General features: G+C 41.1%; 3 long non-coding RNA genes across 8 annotated transcripts in view; 1 reads left to right on the top strand and 2 right to left on the bottom strand.

Moving 5' to 3' along the window:
* Nucleotides 1–18,650, top strand: part of LOC111095126 — a 72,965-nt gene extending 54,315 nt beyond the window's left edge. For 3 of the 5 annotated variants that reach the window (XR_005356645.1, XR_005356643.1, XR_005356647.1), the window contains 2 exons: nucleotides 12,580–12,738; nucleotides 18,013–18,650. This is a non-coding gene — a long non-coding RNA (uncharacterized LOC111095126). Of the gene's footprint in view, nucleotides 1–12,579; nucleotides 12,739–16,584; nucleotides 16,702–18,012 lie in introns of all 5 variants that reach the window. The other 2 variants (XR_005356644.1, XR_005356646.1) reach the window with 2 other exon arrangements.
* LOC119871095 lies at nucleotides 424–8,070 on the bottom strand. Its single transcript, XR_005356650.1, has 2 exons — nucleotides 7,824–8,070; nucleotides 424–2,062 (listed from the first exon to the last, which is right to left on the bottom strand). It is a non-coding gene; the product is annotated as an uncharacterized LOC119871095 (long non-coding RNA).
* LOC111095127 lies at nucleotides 16,629–20,734 on the bottom strand. Of its 2 annotated transcripts, none has more exons than XR_005356649.1 (2): nucleotides 20,415–20,734; nucleotides 16,629–18,351 (listed from the first exon to the last, which is right to left on the bottom strand). It is a non-coding gene; the product is annotated as an uncharacterized LOC111095127 (long non-coding RNA). The 2 variants fall into 2 exon arrangements; XR_005356648.1 differs by having other exon boundaries at nucleotides 16,629–18,056.
* Nucleotides 20,735–20,790: the final 56 nt, after the last annotated feature.

The following is a 20,790-nucleotide window of genomic DNA, read 5'->3' as shown; positions in this document are numbered from 1 at the left end:
AGTTGTGATCAAAGTAGTTAAGCGCTAGAATCTATCCCAGAATTATAGAAGCCACAGTGACCTCTATTTACTCTACGTATTAGATACTTAAAATCTCAACCAAACATTCATCCATTTTTTTAAGGATATATGAAACCACATTTAAGAAAAAGTTAACTTTTCTTGGAGTTTCCTCTGTAGTCCCCCTTTTTGGGTTAGTGGATTGTCTTCATCTGTGAGCAAGCACATACCAGGAGCCAAAATTCTTACAGAAGTATGCTCTCTTTGCTGTCTAATATTTGGATATCAACAGCTCAGGGATCCTTTTTTATCAATAAAGCAGAATAGTTGCCCTTACAGCATTCTGTAGACAGATAAAGTCTTGATGTGATTGCTATTCAGGCCATATTAATAGATCTGAGATTAGCTTGACACCTAGACAACTTAAAGGATGTAAGTTTTATTTAATATGAAGTTATATCACCAGACAGAAATTATTAGAAATATTTTAGCTGCACTGAAATATACTAGAATTATTTTCTGCTCTAAATCTTCTGTATAGTCACTATTAACTACATTGCTCATTTGATGCTTAAAAAGATATACAGAGATAGACTTTTATGGGGAGAACTATAGGTAGGGAGATAAATATATATAGATAACTGTATTGATGTCTATACACACATATCCATAAAGAAAAAGGAGGAAAGAAGAACCCAAAAGTTAGCCATGGTTAATACAGAATAATGGAAGATTTCTTAAATTTTACTCTATTTTCCAAATATTCAACAATAAAACTACAGTTTTCATAATGAAAAATAATGGTTAAAAAGAATTAGGTAACTTTGGAAAACAGCATTTTGATTAGAGACTGTAAGAATAAAGACAAAGGGAACTTCACATAAACATTGTCCTGTTGATAAAGTTGTTTTTTGTGGTAGTAAAGATTAAGAATTCTGAAACTACTGTATGAATAAGCTAGAACTGAACAAACAAATAAATAATAGCAGATGATAGGATCCAGTTTTCTTACTTGTGGAGTGGAAAATTGCAGATAAGCAAGGGAAAAGTCTAGAATGAAACTTGTGGTATGGATTCGAGTTGGAGACCTCACATGAGCTCATGTTAAGCTTAATATACAGATGGATGGATACAGGAATAATTATAGATATGTGTGTAAACATGGGCTCATATATACATATATTTCCCAGCTCTAGCCTTGAGCTCTGTCCTAGAAGCAAAGATACCCCAGTAGCAATAATCAAAGCTAGCCCTCAGATCTTAGTTTCTAATACCATTTTCCAATAGAAGGAATCAGCATGTAAATAAATGGTTAATTCTACTGCTGGGGCAGAGTATACACAAGTTGAGCCTAGAGCATTCTGTAGTGCCAGAAAGTAAGGGAGTGTCCAAAAACAAAATGCTGGAAGCATGTCAAAGGGAAACAGGAGCTGACCTCCCCCTCCCAATGGCCAAAGCTGGAAAAATCAGAGCAACAAAATAAATAATGCAGTATTAGGTTATAACATATGGTATAAAATGAAAATATGTAATGCCATACTGACATAAACATATGACTGAATAAGTAAATAAGAGAGAAAAGACACATAGCCCATACAAAACAACTCCAACTAATTTTTGTAGATAGTCTCTCCTCAAGGGGGTAAGAGTTTAACTCTTCACCCCCTTTGAGTGTGGTCTACATCTGGTGGCTTGCTCCCAAATCATATGGAAAAGTGTAAAAAGGTAACTTCACAGTGGAGGAAATCAGCACAGAAATGACCAGATGAACAAGATTAACATCCTCAGTGATGAATCATGTTGATAGTATATATCCTTGATATGATGTTCTAAGAATGACCCTTCACCTCTATGGTCCTTCGTCCCCCAAATCCATAACCCCAAGACTAGAAAAACATCACCAGACAAACCCAAAATGAGGGAGATTCTATAAACATCTGAGCAGTATTCCTTAAAAGCATCAAGGTCGTCAGAAATAAGAAAAGTCTAAGAAGCTGTCACAGTACAAAGGAGCCTAATGAGACATGATGACCGCATGCAATGTGGTATCCTGGATGGGATCCTGGAACAGAAAAAGGACATCAAAGAAGAAGAATTAAATTGAAATAAGAGTAAAGTATGGAGTTTAGTTAATAGTGACACATCAGTGTTGGTCCATTAGGTGTGACAGATGTACCATGGTAATAATATATATATATTATATATATAATATAATATATATATTATATATAATATAATACATATATTATATATTATATATAATATAATATAATATATAATATATATTATTAATATAATATAATATAATATAATATAATATAATATAATAAATAATATAATATATTATATATATATATTATGTTAACAATAGGGGAAACTAGAGGAGACTAATAAGAACCTTCTATACTATCTTTGCAACTTTTGTATACATTTGAAACTGTTCTAAAATTCCAAGGTTATTTTTAAAAAAGAATTAGGAGTGTATTTTTACATAAATACACAGTTCAATCAGAATTCCTATAGAGAAGTAAAGGACAGAGCCAAGTAAACGCCTAGGTGAATATCACTTCCATTTCCTGGAGGCCATCACATTTTGGCAACACAGCATAGTGGGAAAAGCATTCAAGGGAAAAGCATTCAAGCTTTAGATCCACACAGCTGGGTTCAAGTCCCAGCTCTGCCACTTACTGACTATATAACCTTGAGCAAGTTATTTGATCACCCTGAAACTCAGTTCTCTCATCTGTTACCTGCGCATAATAAAATTGAATATGCATTTCATAGGGCTATTCTGAAGACTGATTTAAAGCACTTGTCATAGTGCCTCCTGTATGATAAGTGTGCTGGTTACAATTATTATATTGCATATGTATTTTAATTTTTTAATTTTAATTTCTTTTGGAGACAGAGACAGAAGGGGGGGGGGAGAGGTGGAAGGAGAGAGAGAATCTTGAGCAGACTCCATACACAGCATCAAGCCCCACATAGGGCTTGATCTTGTGACCCTGAGTTGAAATCAAGAGTCAGATGTTTAACTAACTGAGCCACCCAGGTGCCACTATTATATTGCACTTAAATGCAATTATCATATTGTATTTATTATTGCTATTAATTTAAAAATTTTAAACTCCAGGCTCCTGGCTGGTTCAGTTGGTAGAGCATGTGACTCTTGAACTCCAAGTTGTGAGTTCAGGCCCCATGTTGAGTATAGAGATTACTTTAAAAAAAATTTTTTTTTTAAATTTTAAACCCCAGAGTATCCACTGGACAGAGGCAAACCATTTTTGGCTGGACCTTACTCCTAACCAGTTGATGAATTCTTAGATCTGTTCCCATTCAGCATTCCAGATGTTCACCAGACCATAGTGTGATCCCCACGTGAGCAGTACTCTAGGAAAGCCCTGATCCAGACCCATATCTCTGAGTGGGAAGCCAGAATTTGCCTTGATTTGCTCCTTTCCAAGAATGGGTGCCTTCCCCATCTTCTTAGGAAATAGGAACATGATTGAAATATTTGTTTCATGTGTGTTTGTGCTGAGAGAAAGGCTGATTATTGTAACAATTCCATCTTTTGCTAGGGAGTGGAGAAAACAAGTTTGGGATGATGTATTCATGGTAATAAATACACCAGACCCATCATCCTATAGCTGTCCTCATCCTAGGATAGTGACAAGTTCTTGATGGCCCCTCAGACCTGGATGCAACACAAGAAACTGAGTCATACAGTTTAATATTTTGCCTGGCAAAGTATCTCTGAAAATCGAGTTATACCACAAACTCTGGCTGGTTTTTCTTTTACTTCCACTCAACCTCCCCCACACAAATACCACTTTATTGAGTTAATTGTCTACACTGAAGTCTTAGGAGCCCAATTTTCTGCACAGCATACCATTCACTTCAAATTCTTAACACAGCCAGATCAATCCTTTTAATATGTTGTTTCAGTCTGGAATTTACTGAGACTAAGTGGCTCATGGGAATCAACTTTTACTTAAAAAGAGTTAGTACATTCTTGTGATATAGAAGATTTTCAAATGATCTTATCCTTTCTCTATATCCCAATCCAATCCTCCCACTCAAAGTAGTCATCTAAATTTTCCTTGCCCTCATTTCTTCTCTCAGTATGTCTTTCACCCATTAATAACTGTCTCTGGTAGCATATCCTGAAGGTATTTAGACTCGGCTGATACGCTGAGCAAGCCATATTTCTTCACGGTAGAGAAAAAAGAAACCACAATTGGTCATCAACATGACTCACCCAGGCTTCTACCACCACGCCCAAACTGCACAATAGGACGTACTTGGGTTAGATTTAACCAAGCAATCAAAGCCATCATGCAGAGCAAGATTTTGAGGGGATCTTGGGGGATTTTGACCCCCTAGATCCACATATACCTAACGTCATCTCCCATTGGTCATCTTTCGTGATCTACTTGTTGCAGGTCATGTTACATAGTTAATGGTGTGGGGTTGAGTTTTATTTTCCATTTTCCTCTATGTTTCTGCTATTTCAGGCTCAGATTGGCACACGAGCACAATGTGCTCTTTCTGAGAGGCTCTTCAGTGGTCTGTGAGCTTATCATATGTCCAGATTTCCTTTCCTTTTGTTGAGAAAAAGGTATCTCTTTGGTTATAATACTCAAAGTCATTCTGGCACTTGCATGCTCTTGATTTTTTAAAACCCAGTATGTGAGAGATCCACTAATTTCTGGAAAGGGGAGAGTTGAGAGCACATACAGAAGACCATCTGGAATGTTGTCCCAGCCCATTCCCATCCTTCCTCCTCCAGGGGCCAGTAGGGCTCCATTACTTGGCCCGTTCCTGCCATCCCACAGTTGACTGAACCAAGGGTAGATCTGGCCTGAACTGACCCAAACAGGGTTGCCTTCCTCATTGGAGACTGGGGACCAGACAAAGACATCAAGAGGGAGACAGAGAAAGACTTTCTAAGTGGCATAAATGTGACATGGAGCATGTAGACCTAAAATGCACTGTGGGAATTCACTGTGCAGCTAGCCAGTTTGCAGAGAAAGAGAGATGGGGCAGGCCCACAAGGGACGCAGAAAGGCGAGGCGGACACGGAGGAGGCCAGCTTGCTTACAGCCCTCTAGCAACGAGTTGCCATCTCGTGAGGTCCAGCTGCATTCAGCTCTAGCTATGGGAGGCCCCTTATATCCTTGGAGCTGACCCTTCTTTTTGTTTTACCTAGAGCAGTGGCTTTTTCTCTTGTTTAGCAACAAAAGAGTCTTGACAAATTTATAGCATAAATAGAAAACCCCTCTTCTCACTACTGCACATCACTTGTGCCCATTCTCCTCATGGGGAAAGGCATCCCCATTTGGCTGTGGGCTACCATTCAAACTCTTTCCTCCCTGTTCGGTGTTCAGAGCAGAGGAAGAAAAGTCATCCTGAACCTTCCCTTCATCTGCCTACCTTGTCCTAGCCTTACCCACCTTTCTCCAGGGGAAGCCAGCTGTTTCCCCGAGGGAGGTCTTCTCACTGGGGCATGCGTGAACCATGCTCTCTACCCTTCCCTGCAGTTTTCTACATTGTTGTTCTTTCTGGAAAGTCTCATCCCCTTGCTATCTAAATCCTGCACACTCTCCTGGACAGAGCCCCACCTACTGTGAGACCTGGCCAATCACTTCCCCACATTTTTCTCTTCCTTTTCTGATCTCCCTGAAATATTTCTGATACATATTTACTGTCCTTGAAAAATGCTTAAGATCTTATGTGGAAAATGTGTTTACAAAATAGCAGGTACACTACAGAGCTGTCAATAAAGCTATATAGCAATAAATCAACTGTGTGTTGGGATTGGGGGTAATTTTATCCCAGTTTTATTTTCCCGATTTATGTTTTAATTATTTTTACAACAAACGCAAAATGTATAATAAAATAATATTAGGGAAGGTCTAAGATTCTTGATGTAGCTTTTAAGGATTTCCATAAAGGAGTCTTCTTGAACTGTTCTCTTCTCATTTATTCAGGTTAGCCTCTCTTTTCCAATATGTTGCCATATACTTGAAGATTCAGGTCACGCTTCTTATTTTTTCCTACTCTTCATCTTTCTTGTACCTTAATTCTGACATAACAATAAGTTATTCATTTATTAACCTATTCTTGATAACACCTGAATAAAGTCATAGAAGAGCTTATACTATGCATAACTGTGCACTCTTGAAAGATAAAATATTCAGCCTTTCATTGTGACCAACACTTCTGGCTCCAGCTTTTTCTCTGAAATACTTCAAGTATTACATCCTTTTTTTTAAAGATTTTATTTATTTATTTATTAGAGAGAGAGATAGAGAGGGCATGAGCAGGGGGTAAGGTCAGAAGGAGAGGGAAAAGCAGCCACCCTGCTGAGCAGGGAGCCTGATTTCAGGCTCCATCCCAGGACCCCAGGACCATGACCTGAGGAGAAGATAGACACTCAACCAACTGAGCTACCTACATGCCCCCAGGTATCACATCTTCTATTTTCCATTTCATCATTTTAATATAAGCAAAATGATGACATGTCCAAAATAATACTGCTCAGTGTCAATCTTTTCTTTTTTTAGATTTTATTTATTTATTCATGAGAGACACAGAGAGAGAGAGAGGCAGAGACACAGGCAGAGGGAGAAGCAGGCTCCCTGCAGGGAGCCTGACGTATGACTCTGAGACTCGGATCTGGATCCGGGACTCCGGGATCACACCCTGGGCTGAAGGCGGTGCTAAACCACTGAGGCACCCAGGCTGCCCCTCAAGTGTGAATCTTAAGCAAATGGTAAATAATTCATTCCTTCAGTGATTTTGGCCAAATGCTATAAGTGAGCAGGCTCTATGACACAGGGCATTTAAGTGGAGGCTTCAGAGAGGTGCCACGTAAACATGTATTTTCCTCCTTGTATATCACCATGGGCTGATTGTATCTGAAGCTAGATTTATAATTAGGTACTATGGATTACTCAGTTCAGTCTTCTGCTTTATGTCTCTCCCCCAGGGTTTTAACTGAGCATTATTTAATGCTTCAGCTAAAATGATATTAAGTCAATTATCTTTGCTTAAAAATATCTCTGTGACCCACTTGCTTTGATTATGAAACAAAACAAAGGGAGACATTACAACCAGAAATGGAAGAGACCTCCAGGCTGTCTAGATCTTGCTTGACCCAAATCGTGTGTCTTCTTAGGACCATCCCTGACAGCAGTACCTGTCCTCTGTTCAGGTAACTATGGCAGGTAGGATTCTTTACTGCTGAGGCACATGGGCTTTAGACTCAGTTAAATATAGGTCTGAATCACAGCTCTGATACCTAGCTGTGAGCTCTCAGGCAATTAACTGAATCTCTCTGAGACTCAGTATCTTTATCTGTAAAACGAGCCTACTAATCCATACCTTGCAGGGCTATTATTTTTAAAAATGTGTTGCAATGACCTTCTGATCTACACACAGATTAAACCCGAGTCTTAATATCTTCTTCTTCCTGAAACCCCACCAAAGGAAGAGTAAGTGAATTTAAAACAAACAGGCAAGTTATAAACCCACAAGATTAAAGAGAATGGGACAAGAGACAATGAACAGATCTGAAACCGACACATTCATGGAAAATGGGAAGCGGAAGTGGAATGGTGAGAAGTGACTCTCCCAGCCTAGGGAGTGGCACCCTGCATGCCTGCAGAGAGGCTACTGATGGGGGCAGGGGGCATGGCACTTGGTAGCTTCAGGATTTGGAGCTGGGACATGGGCTGAACAGAGGGAGGTGGGTGGAAATCATAGGTGGCAGTTAGTGACTCAGGCCCTTTCTTGCACCTCACACAGCAAGGTAACTATACCTTTCCAACTTTGGATGAGATGGGAGACCCATAAAGAGGATGCTGGAGAGCGGTTAAGAAAATCAGAGGATCAATCCAGGACCTGCAACAGAGGAGAGATAGAATCAAATAATGTAGACTCTTCAGACACGCTTATCCACTGGCCTCAGACTGACTTATCAGAGCAGAAACCACAGTGGCAAAGGTGGCTTGATCTAGGCCACAAAGCAGACGAGAAGGAGAAGGACTTGGATATTTGGGCCCTAGACTTACAAATATGTAAGAGGCATGATAAACAATGGATTCTGGGAGAGGCTGCAGTCCCAGTCCCAGTCCCAGCAACCAGTGGCCTCTCATGGGAGAAGAGCTTTAATTGTGCCAATTGAAACAAAATGTTGCTTTATCAGACAGCCACAAAGGTCAGGAATAGGTAGTGAAAGAGACACAGTAATGCATTGTCCTTGCCAGAAACCAAGGGCTACAGAGGGAAGGTGTGAGATTCCCTGACATGGGACCAACAAACTGTTTTCTAAAAACAAATCAAGCAGCAAAAGGCTGAATATTAAATCCTTTTTAGCAATTGTATAAGATTAAACTGTATGTATTTTTGACCTCTGTAGGTCAAAAATTTGGAATACAGACAATTTTAGATGGTTCAACCCACTCGTCTAGAGAAGTTTCTTCCCCTATGATTGTCTCTATTCCCGTAGGATGGCCATACTCGTACGGAGGTACCAACAACTCCTGCAACAAAAGTATGAATAGGGCACCTACCCACTCTTCTAGGCCCTGGGGGTAGATCAGTGAGCAAGAGGGGGTAAAGTCACTGCTGGATTAGTCAGACTTGGCTTAACTGGCCATCTTTATTGAGTACAACTCCCAGATCCAGGGCTGCAGAGTCAGTCTGGCCTGTGATGAATTCCTGGCTCTGTGTGACCATGAATGTGTGTGTGTGTGTGTGTGTGTGTGTGTGTGTGTGTCCTTCCCCAGGTTCACAGGGCAGAGAAGTACAGGATAAGTACTCTATAAATCATAACTGTTACATTTCTTAGCACCTATTGAAGGAAACCTCCTTCAAAGACTTTACCATTCAAAGAAAACTGATATACAACGATTCTAACTTAAGTGCTAAAGCTTCACTGCACAGTGAGAAATAAAGAGGTTAGGTCAGGAGCATAAACTTGGCACCGTGGGGCATTCGCGAGTGTTGCCAAGTGACCATATTCTGTTAAGAGTTAGCCTGGAAAGACCCATGAGGAAGTGAGTCTTCAGACAAGTTCTGAAAGTGAGTTTTGAAAGAGGGGAAGGAGAAACAACTTGCACAAGAAGGTCCCAAACCAGGAAATATAACCTAAAAGATGGATTAGCTTTCCCAGGGAAAAGTGGTATTTTTAAACTTTCTTCCTAGAATGTTGTAGAAACACAACCTAGATTGAAAAGGTAGTTATTCTTTCTAGACTAAATGCCACAATCAGAATTCACATTCACCAGGGACATTTGCTAGGACAGGAAGAAACCAGAGAAGGCCTGAGCTCATTTTGAACTGAAGTCTTTTATACTTTCAATATTCCCCATTTTAAATGTATTGGTTTGCTAGGGTGGCCCACCACTTTAGCTAAGACTGGCTTAGAACAACAGAAATTTATTGTGTCACATTTCTGGAGGCTGCATGTCCCAAAGCAGTGTGGCAGCAGGGCCATGCTCCTGCCGAATGTGCTGGGGGAGGATCTGTTTAAGACTGCTGTTGTAAAAAGAAAAAAAAGACTGCTGTCCTAGCTTCTTGGCAGTTCCTCAGTTTATAGCAGCACGTCCAACACATGCCATTCTCCCTGTGTACATATCGATGTCCCAATTTTTCCTTTTTATGACGCTTATCATACTATACAAGGGCCCACCTTAATAACCTCATCTTAACTAGATCGTTTTTGTAAAACCCTATCTTTAAATAAGGTTGGATTCTGAGGTGTGGGGTTGAGACTCCAACATCCTTTTTGGAGGGACACAACCCAGAACACTGAGGAAAAAGAAACCGATCTAGTCATAAAAGTGATTTTGGCTAGTATGACCCAAACTGATACCTCTTGGGAAATATCCCAAAATTCATATAAGTAAAAATCCTATTAAAGCAAAAGTTTTACAAAGCAAAGATGCTTCTTTGCAAGAAGGCTATTCTCACCACAGAACTATGTGATGTCGATTTGAGTAACAAGTCCCCCTTGATGAATGACTTTGTGCAACCAATGCTTTTGGAGTCTGAACTGGATCTAATTAACAAACACAATATAATGAAACCAGTAGGGTACCATTGAGCTTGCAGTATGGAGAACTGAGCTGTTAACAGAGTTGTGGATTTTCCTTCCTAGCTCTGTATATGGCCTTAGGCAGCAACAAACCACCCAATATCCCCTCTACCTATCATCACAAACATACCCTCAGTGGAAAAGCCAAACCACTCACAGGAGCAGAAATAATCCATGGTTCAGAATTACTCCAAAAAATGGTGGAAGAGGGGACAGTATGTTTATTACAACTTTTCTTGTGCTGGTTCACAACACAGAGAGTGTGGCCATCAGTTAAACTTTCCCTTTTCCTCCTATAGTTCTGGAAAGTGATCTTTAGAAGCACAATTTATTTCAAGAAAGCAAAATTAAAAATTTCAGAAACTCTAAGTGCTAAAGTTTAATCTGTAAATTATATGTGCACTTAATATATAATATGTATTGGTCATCTGGAACTGCAATTGAACAAAAAATGCTGTGTATATTTTTAAAAAACTGAGTAGAATAATAAAAAAATAGAAGTGAAAGATAACCCTCCTCCCCACTTCACATCCCTAATCTCCCACGTTCTTCAGCAAAGGCAACTACTGTTTATAACCTTTTATGTATCATTCCAGAAATAGCCAGCACAAGGAATATATCTGTGGTTACATAGAAAGTTCATAAAACATATCTTTTTTATTTTTACATAACATTAGAATGCTTTTTACGGATTCTTCACACTGCCTTTCTCAATTACTAATACATCTTACAAGATGGTCCACATTGGCTCACAGAAACCTCTCTTTGAAATGATTGCATTTTTTCCTATTATATGGTTATTTCATGCACTTAACCCTTCCCTACTGGTGACCACTTAGCTGGCTTCCAGTTTCTCACCATTATGAATGATGCTGCAATGAACAGTTTTTTTGTGTGTCTTTGTACATGTATATATACAAGTACATTTGTTAGAGACATTCCTAAAAATGGAATCGCTAGTGCAAAGGTATGTCCAATGACATCTTTGACTGATGTTTGCCCAATTGCCAACCAAAAGTTGTTGGATCAGTTTATATTCCCATCAGCGACGTGGGATGGGAGCTGTTTCTTCTCTATACTATTGCCAGTGCCATGTATTGTTCATCAGTTTTGTTTCTCTCAACCTAATAGGATAAAAAGGGATCTGATTGTGGTTTTAATATGCATCTGTTATTTTGAATCACATTGGAGCATCTTTCCACATGTTAATAAGCCATTTATATTTCTTTATCTGTGAATTCTCTATTTGTATCCTCTGTGATGTTCCTACTGGATTTTTGGTTCAATTATTGGTTTAAGCTCATGTTTATATTGTTTTTATGTATACATTTTTTTCTATGAAGAACTTTTAAGTTTTTTTTTTTTAACTTTTAAGTTTTAATATAATCTTTTCTTAGCCTTTTCCTTATTATTTTTTAAAAAGACTTTATTTATTCATGAGAGACACAGAGAGAAAGGCAGAGACACAGGCAGAGGGAGAAGCAGGCTCGTGCAGGGAGCCTGACATGGGACTCGATCCCAAGACTCCAGGATCACGCCCTGGGCAGAAGGCAGGCGCTAAACTGCTGAGCCACCCAGGAATTCCCCCTTTTCCTTATTATTTTAATCTTTTATTAATCTTTTCCATTAGGGCTTCTAAGTTTTGTGTCATTTTAGAGAGAGCTTTCTACTCTAAGATTATAAAAAATTATACTCCCATATTGTCCTTTGGCACAAAGTTAGGGATGTTCTCACAGTGTTTTCTACTCTCTGACATCATTAAAAAGGTAACTATTTATATAGAATTATACAAACTCACATTTCACCCCTTAGAAAGCAGCAGTCACACTACCTTATACATTTAATTTAGAATATTGGGATCCCTGGATGGCGCAGCGGTTTGGCGCCTGCCTTTGGCCCAGGGCGCGATCCTGGAGACCCGGGATCGAATCCCACATTGGGCTCCCGGTGCATGGAGCCTGCTTCTCCCTCTGCCTGTGTCTCTGCCTCTCTCTCTCTCTCTGTGTGACTATCATAAAAAAAATTAAAAATTAAAAAAAAATAATTTAGAATATCTAGCTTTCCAAAGTACTTGAATCTAAAAAATTTAAAGTTTAGTATTAGATAAAGAAAAAGAGAATCCCTGTCAGTTGTAATAGTCTTGAAAATCTTACAAATGGATATTACATTTAAAACAAATAAAATAGGAATAATTTTTACATTCAAGAATAATTTGAGTGTGGGGTAGACTTAATGACTTGCTTCCAAAGAGCAAAGTATGGAAAGGGAGAGATTGCAACTTTTCAGTGGAGAAACGTGCAAACCCCACTTTACCCCGGTGATGGAGGTTCACATCACCCCTGGTAAATCATGTGAACATCAGGAGTCCTCTGTACAATGTGATAAGGTCGCTTATCACTGTAATATTCTTCCCCTAAACCCATAGTCTTAGCCTCATCATAAGATAAACATCAGATGTTTTTTTTTTCAAATTTAAGAACATTGTACACAACATCTGACCAATATTCCGCAACTGCCAAGGTTGTGAAAGACAAGGAAAATCTGTCACAGACCCCAGAAGAGACTAAGGAGACATGACTATGGTGTGATTTCCTAGACTGGAATCTCAAGCAGAAAAAGGACACTAATGAAATAAGGTGAAATTCATGTGAAGTCTGCAGTTTACTTTATAGCCATACCTATGTTGGTTTCATAGTTTTGACAAACGTATCGCTGTATTTAAGATGGTGACAATAGGGGAAATAGAAACTGGGAACTCTACTTTGAACAGAGAATCTTTGCAACTTTCTTGTATATCTAAAATTATTCCAAAACACAATTTTATTAGAAAATCAATTTCATATTTAATAAAAATTTTCTGAGAACAAATACCCCTAAAATATCGGAAATAAGTTATTTGTAATAACCATTTTTAAAGGGCTAAGGGTAATTTTCCTGCAGTTCATTCCTGCTTGTGAAGAGGCTGACCAACATGAATCATGAATCTGCCAAGTAACAAAATGACTGCTGCTATGAGTATCTCTTTAAAATCTCTTGGAGAAAAAAAAGAAAAAAGAATAAAATCTCTTGGAGAGTTTGCAAATGTAAATGAGTGAAGAGAAGAGTAAGTGACCATCCTTATAGAAAGATCTTAAAGTGTTCTTTTGAAATTACAGATAGTCCTCATGTTAAGGACGAGGTTTATATGAGAGCTTTTTTTATGACAGCTTAGTTGAAATATAATTTATATACAATTTACCTGTTTTGAGTATAAATTTCAGTGGTTTTAGTATATTTTTTTTAAACTCTTTTTTTTAAGATTTATTTATTTATGATAGACATAGAGAGAGAGAGAGAGAGGCAGAGACAAAGGCAGAGGGAGAAGCAGGCTCCATGCCGGGAGCCCGACGTGGGACTCGATCCCGGGACTCCAGGATCGCACCCCAGGCCAAAGACAGGCGCCAAACCGCTGAGCCACCCGGGGATCCCCCTGGTTTTAGTATATTAAGGGGATCCCCCTGGTTTTAGTATATTAATAGACGTGTCAATCAGCAGTCAATTTTATCACCTCAAAAAGAAACTCAAGACCTCTAGCTACCCCCCTGTCGTAATCAACACCCCCACCAACCCTAAACAACTACTAATCTATTTTCTGTTTCTACAGATTTGCTTATTCTGACATTTCATGTGAATGTGTAGTATATAACCATTTGTGACTGGCTAGTATTATTTTTATATTCTCCAAGTACGCTCTGAAGAACAGATAGCTAAAGTATTTTAGATTTACTTTTATCACTTCAGATATTAAATCACTCACTTAAAAATATAATTTCAATCCCCCACCCCAAGGCATCAATATGCAAACATTCCACTCTAAATTCCATGACATATTTGGTTTTGTATATAGCAAAGCATAGATACAGAGAAGTGGCTAGAAGTACTAAACCACAATTCAAATGATTGAAATCAAATGATTCAAATGCTAACAGTGTCATTTAGCAGCCCTGTAACCCAGGGTAGATTATTCAACCTCTCTGGGCCTTAGTTTCCTCTCCTATAACAAGGAGAAAAGAATATTTCCTACTTTATAAGGGTGTAATGAACAAATATATGCAAAGTATTTTTAAAAAGGTTTTATTTATTTATGTGAGAGAGAGCACAGAGTGAGAGTGAGAGCTGACTCCCCATTGAGCAGAGAGCCCCATGAGGTGCTCAATCCCAGGACCCTGAGATCATGACCTAAACTGAAGGTAGATGCTTAACCCACTGAGCCACCCAGGCGCCCCTATGCAAAATCTTTAAAAACAAGTTTCTAATACATAGTAAGTTCTATGGCTTTATCTATTTCCATCATTATCAACTATGAGAGCATTCGATAGCATTAGTACCATGGAGTGTTTAGACAGTTCTCCTAACTTTCTGATCTTATATGATCCGAAACCATTTCAATTACAGGTGTCCTTCTAAATTGTCCAGTCTATTTCTTTCATCTTTTCAAGAGGGAAGTTTAGCCTGGAAAAAAAAACCCCAATAATGTATTCTTATACATTCCATAAATATTTATTGAAGACATATTATGTGCCAGGCATAATCTCAAGTTCTGTGAATAAGACTGAAATGACCCTTTTCACCACAGTGTCTAGTAATGGGTACAGATAAACAGTATAACAGGGATCAAAGAATGTTAGTATGCACAATGATTCCACCTCCATTGGACCCTCTAGGGAGAATTATATCATTGCAGAAGGAAACAAGGAAAAGAAATAAGACAAAATAACATCTTCTGATTGTTTTTTGGGGGGAGTTTATAGAAGCAATTTTGAAACATGGGGGAGACAATGGAAGTAAGTTAAAAAGAGAAAGGATGTTTAAGATATTTTGCTGAGTGTTCAGGTTGTGCACCCACTCAGGCATTTTTCAATTGCAGTAAGAGGATTGCAGTAAAGATTGAAATGCTTTTAGTTACTTTTGGGATGCCAGAGCCTTGTTTCTTCAAATATAAACTGCATTTAGGATCAGGATGTGAGAATCTTGGACTTTATATGGGTGGTACACAGTTAGGATGCAATGCTGCGGGAAGTTAGCACTTTGGGAAAGGAAAGGAACGAGTATTCCAGGAAGTAGGAGATGAGCAAAAGCAGAATTGGGAAGAGTGGAGAGTATCCCAGGGTCTGAAAGCAGGGGGGCATGACTGGGGCACAGCCGCCTGAAGGCATAAAGCTGCAGTTGGGACTGCCTAGGACAAATCCTGCAGGTCCTGGGAGGGCATATTAAGGAATCTAAACTTCATCCTGTTGGCGCTAAGGAACCCTCAAGGACTGTAAACAAGGAAGAGAGATGATTCACACAGCACTAGTTAGTTGTTGGTCTCAAGAGTGTATGAGTCAGAACTGAGCTCTTTGCATGGACCCATAGTCCCAAGGATGGAAAGCCATAAACCTAAGGGAAATGAGTAAGGGAAGCAAAACACGTCTAGCTTATAGGAAGGCTTCCTAGCAAACAGGGGTCTCTTCTACCTACTTCCTTGTCTGCAGCCAGACCTAGGAGCAATCTTTCCTTTTCACTTTAAAAACACTAGGCAAGGCAGCCCAGTGGCTCAGAGGTTTAGCGCCGCCTTCAGCCCAGGGCCTGATCCTGGAGACCCAGAATCGAGTCCCACTTCGGGCTCCCTGCATGGAGCCTGCTTCTCCCTCTGCCTGTGTCTCTGCCCAGCACCCCCCCTCCCCGCCTCGGTCTCTCATGAATAAATAAATAAAATCTTTAAAAAAATAAAATAAAAACACTAGGCAAAACTAGAAAATCAAAACATTTATTTTCCCTTCGTTTCTAATCATTCTTTGCAATCAGATTTTAAAATATATCTAGATTGCCGGTGGTAACAGCACAGCTACTGCAAAAAACAAATTGTTCTTCAGTGACCCCTCTTGAAGGCAGAAGTCATTGTAGAAGGGGGAGAAATTTAATTAAATGGGTAATATGTTCAGACCTACTGCTTAATCATACAGCATCTTGACAGCATACTTTAGTAATATGAATCCCCCTCCCTTACTTCTATTTTGCAATGTTTTCTGGTGTTATGTCGCACTGAGCAATGTAATGGATGTAATAAGTTATCTGAATCCCCTTCAGGAACAAAAGAGTCCTTATTCCAGCTCCTGGGAGGGCCACCAGCACCCAACCCTCCTCTCTCAGCTCCTCTGTGGGATGCCACAGTTTCAGGGAGCCACCTTTCTCCCCCGAAGCCATGCTCCCTTCACCCTCAGCCATACCCAAGGACTAATGATGCAAGCTCATCAGGGCTCAGCCCTTTCTCACCAGCCCCCAACCACTCCAAAGGGCACCCCGCCATGGTCATTCCCTGCAGGGTTATGGGAGGCTTCTGCTCGGTCTACTTCTCCCTTAGCCCATCCTTCCTCCCTTCCCTCAGGTGTTGATCCCATGAGTACTTCCTAATAAATCCCTGAAAAAGGAGAAATGATCTCAGTCCTCTTTGGTCCACACAGACAAGAAACAGGAAGTCCCATCATGCTAAAAAACAAGGCCTGGCGGTATTTTGCAGGTGTTTTATTATCTGCAGGCACATAAAGGATGAGAAGGAAAACCTATGGGCCTCGTTACAGGTATATGTGTGACTCAAGTTCTTGTTTGGTAACAGTGAAAACTAAAAATTACTTCATCTGCTGTTTATTCTTTTCTCTCTTTATCCTCTGTCGCTCCATCCTTCCATCTCCATTCTCTTTCCCTCCTGCCACCCCATCAGCCACCCAGACACAAGCCCAGTGTGATCTGAAAAGCAAGGTGTCCTAGTCCATCCTGGCTGCTGTAACAAAATACTACAGGCTGGGGAGCTTATGCAGCAGAAGTGTTTTTCTAGCACTTCTGGAGGCTGCAAGTCTGTGATCAGGGTGCCAGTAGAGTCCAGTGAGCACTCTCTTCCCAGCTGCAGACTTCTCCTTGTATCCTCACACGCAGAAGGGGCAAGGGAGCTCTCCTGGGGCATCTTTTGTAATGGCATTACTCTCCACGAGAGCTCTGCCCTCATGATTTAATCATCTAAAGGCCCTGGCTCCTATGGTACCACATTGGGCATTAGGATTCTAATATGGGAATGTGGGAGGGGGGCACAAAAATATTCAAGAACAGAGCACATGACAAAGCTCCTGTGGTCTAAACATATTCTCCAACTACTGACTAGCACACCTTCATCTTGTTTATGCACGGACTTTACCACTTAAGCCATTCTCCTGGATAATTCAACAGTCAGAAGCATGATGCTCCTACTCAGATACACATCATAAGGGAAAGGAGGCTTGGAGAGCCTTGGAATATTTTGCCTACATCTTTGCCTATTTGCAAAGATGATTCTTCTTCTTCTTCTTCTTCTTCTTCTTCTTCTTCTTCTTCTTCTTCTTCTTCTTCTTCTTCTTTTTCTGGTTTACTCTGGACAATGTCACTATGGAGTAGAGCAAACCTGGTGGAGAGTCTCAAGATGGCTGATAGGACAGGTACATTTCAGTGGGATTGGTAGGGACTTGAACATCAGCTAAAAGATCCAGGTTTTCTTGAGTTAACTTCCATTCCAGAAGTAAGTGGCAGTGTAGAAAAAATATCATACAAAGGAAGGGGACTATTCAAACCATGAGTACCTCAGATTTGAATCCTCCTGAATCCTACCCCCTGGCCAGGTTACCACAACCTCTCAGCTGTCAGATCTAATGGACACTCTTCATCCATTGTCTGACCCAACCTTTGAGTGAAATGTCATATTGCCGGATCAGCCCCTTCCTTTCAGGAGCCCCTCCTCCCTCGGCCTCTGGTACCTACTTCCTTCCTAGCTTCCTCCTACCCCCCCCCCCCCCCGCCCCCCGTAGCTCCTTCTCAGGTTCCACTGGCTTTTTCTCCAGTTTCCATCCTGTCTTTCTTTTTCTCAGTTTACATGTTTCCTGATGAGAAGTGATGAGCTCCTGAACAGCTCCTGCAACAGGGGGGATGAAGAGAAGATACAAGGTGGAGGTCATGTGGAGGAGGTTACAACTCAGTCAAGTCAAACATGGCAGGAGGAAGGAGCCCTTGAGCTCCCCGTCTCCCCAGCCAGCCCATCACGGTCAGAGTGAGAGGTCCCTCAGGATCCTGTAGTGCTCTTGGAATATCTCTGCCAGCCCTTACCCTTCGTCCATGGTCATGTGGTGGTGAATTTGTCTGTCTTTCCTCCTAGACTTTCAGGCCCCCGGTACCTCCACAGAGCCTGACACAATGCAGTCATCCTGTTACTGAGTAAATGAAGGAATGTGCAAATAAAAATAAAACAAAGGTGCCATATATATTTAAAATGACCTTCTCTAAGGTGTTCAACTGCTGGTCATGGTATCAAAGTTCGAATTCCTCACTGACTACAAGAGAAAGTGAAAACACTGCCCTCTTTCTTCTTCAACTTATTTGTAATTCTTCTTTACTCATCATCATCAATGCATAGTTTAGCCCATAACTGATCTGCTTATGGAGTTCCAACCCTTAAGCAAAGCCTGAAGGCTAATGTCATTATCTCTTATAGATTTTGATATCAATTATATCACCTGGCATGGCAGCTGCTTGGTAAATAGTAAGTTGGCAAATGGATCGATTACTTCTAAACTTGCACCAGCAGCTCCAACCAGATGGGTAGGCTTTTTTAATATTTCCTGAACTGCCCCCACCCTTTCTACCCCTGTCCACATCCCACCAGCCAGCCTGCCCACTCAAGCTTCTTTTACCTTCCTAAAAGCACTAAGCCCCACAGAACCCCAAACTCCCAAAACACATTTGTACTTACTCATACCTGCCTCATTGTCACCCAAATGATGTGTTACAAATGCCACATGACTCCAGCTAACCTCTAAGTCCTTGGAGTGCAGGAAATATGCATTTTTATCCGTATATCAATTTCTTTCACAATGCTTTACATGATGAAAGACTTTCAAAGAATATAACACTAACTGGTTTAAGTTCAATTTTAAATACCCCTTAGAAAACACCTCAAATTTTAATCAACAAACCATTCTTCTTCCAGACTCAGAATAATGTGTCAGGGATCTAAAGCCTGAACCTAGGTCCTCTAGGATCTTTAGTATGGATGTGTTTCTGGTTCCTGGGCCTAGAGATGGGGCTGCCTATCACCTGGGCCCTGTAGTTTGTGTGCTTATTTAAATTACTGTAGGTGTTTGGTTGCATTCTTAAGTCATTTTTTTTTTCAGGCTTATGACATATTTCCTCCAATTATGAGTGTAATTCATGCCACCAATCAATTTTTCTTGAATGGACAATGATAGATCCCTTATCCAAGTCATTTCATTTTTATGGGTAAATTCTCACACCGTAGCCTGTGTGCTGGAAATGCTAGTTACATAGATAATAAGCAAAACTTTTAAAAAGGAAATCCATTTTCAGCACTCCTCACTGCTCCCCCCATCAGGAATGCTGCTAGTCTGTAAATGAAGACAAAAATCCCTAAATACAGCATGACTACTCTTTTCCTACAACCTGGCTTCTCTCTCAGCAAATGTCTAAAACATAACACTGCAGAGAGTGGTCACCCTCGGGTCCTAAGTGTCCATGCCACCCCAGGGAAACGGGTTCTTTTTTCTGTCGGGTCTGATCACAAACCACAGAATGGAAGGGTGACAGTCTCAGCAGATGAGCATTTTCTAGACAAGCTTGTTATACTTCACTTCCAGGCCTAAACCAGGAAGTGCTGTTTAAGATGAGTCAAAGACTAAAAACACTTTGGCCTCGGAAACAAAACCGGCCAGGCTCCAGAAACGCTACAGGGGTTTTAATTTGGGACTATTCTTTGGTTTGAATTGGAACCTACGGCTTCCTACCCCCATAAAACGTTTTAAAACTTTCAACATTGCGCCCTCCCGCCCCCCCCCCCCAAAAAAAAACCCCTCCAAGTGAGATGCCAGAAAATACACACAGGAGAGCGTACACACCTACACAAACAGACACATCCAGACAAACAAATGCACAGACCCATTTGTTTTTTTGTGATCCGCTTCCTTATCTAGACGGTCCAGGCTTGGGCCAGATTTGAGTTGGTAAATTCTTCTCCAAACTAAACCCGGACAGATTGCAGGAAAGGTGTTTAATTCTGGAGATAGGGACGCCTGGGTGGCTCAGCGGTTGAGCGTCTGCCTTCGGCCCAGGGCGTGATCCTAGAGTCGTGGGATCGAGCCCCACGTCGGGCTCCCTGCGTGGAGCCTGCTTCTCCCTCTGCCTGTGTCTCTGCCTGCCCCCCCCCCCCCTCTCTGTGTTTCTCATAAATAAGTAAAATCTTTAAAACAAAAATTCTGGAGACCTGTTTAAGGAGAAGGGTCGAGGCGCAGCCGGGCCACGCCCGGGTCCCGCTCTCCCGTTGCACAACTGAAAGCTGAGTCCGGGCAAGTCGAAGGAGGAACCCTGAGACCTGCAGCCCCTCCTCCCTGCGACCTCGGGGAGCCCCGAGTCCTGGGAGGCGGGGAGGACCTCGGGGCGAAGACCACGGGGCCGAGGGTGTTCGGCTTCAGCCCCGGGGCGCTGGAGCTGGGGCCGCAGCCAGCAGCCGGCAGGAAGGGGAGGACCCGGCCGGGCAAGGGGGAGCCCCCGCGCGGGCTCGGGGCTGGGTCGGAAAAGCTGCCTCACGGGCGCGCCCGCCGGCCCCTCCGCCCCCTCCCTCCCTCCCTCCCTCGCTCGCT

Source organism: Canis lupus, chromosome 3 (genome assembly GCF_011100685.1).
Source record: "Canis lupus familiaris isolate Mischka breed German Shepherd chromosome 3, alternate assembly UU_Cfam_GSD_1.0, whole genome shotgun sequence".
Lineage (NCBI taxonomy): Eukaryota > Metazoa > Chordata > Mammalia > Carnivora > Canidae > Canis > Canis lupus.
This window is presented reverse-complemented; position numbering and strand designations above follow the sequence as displayed.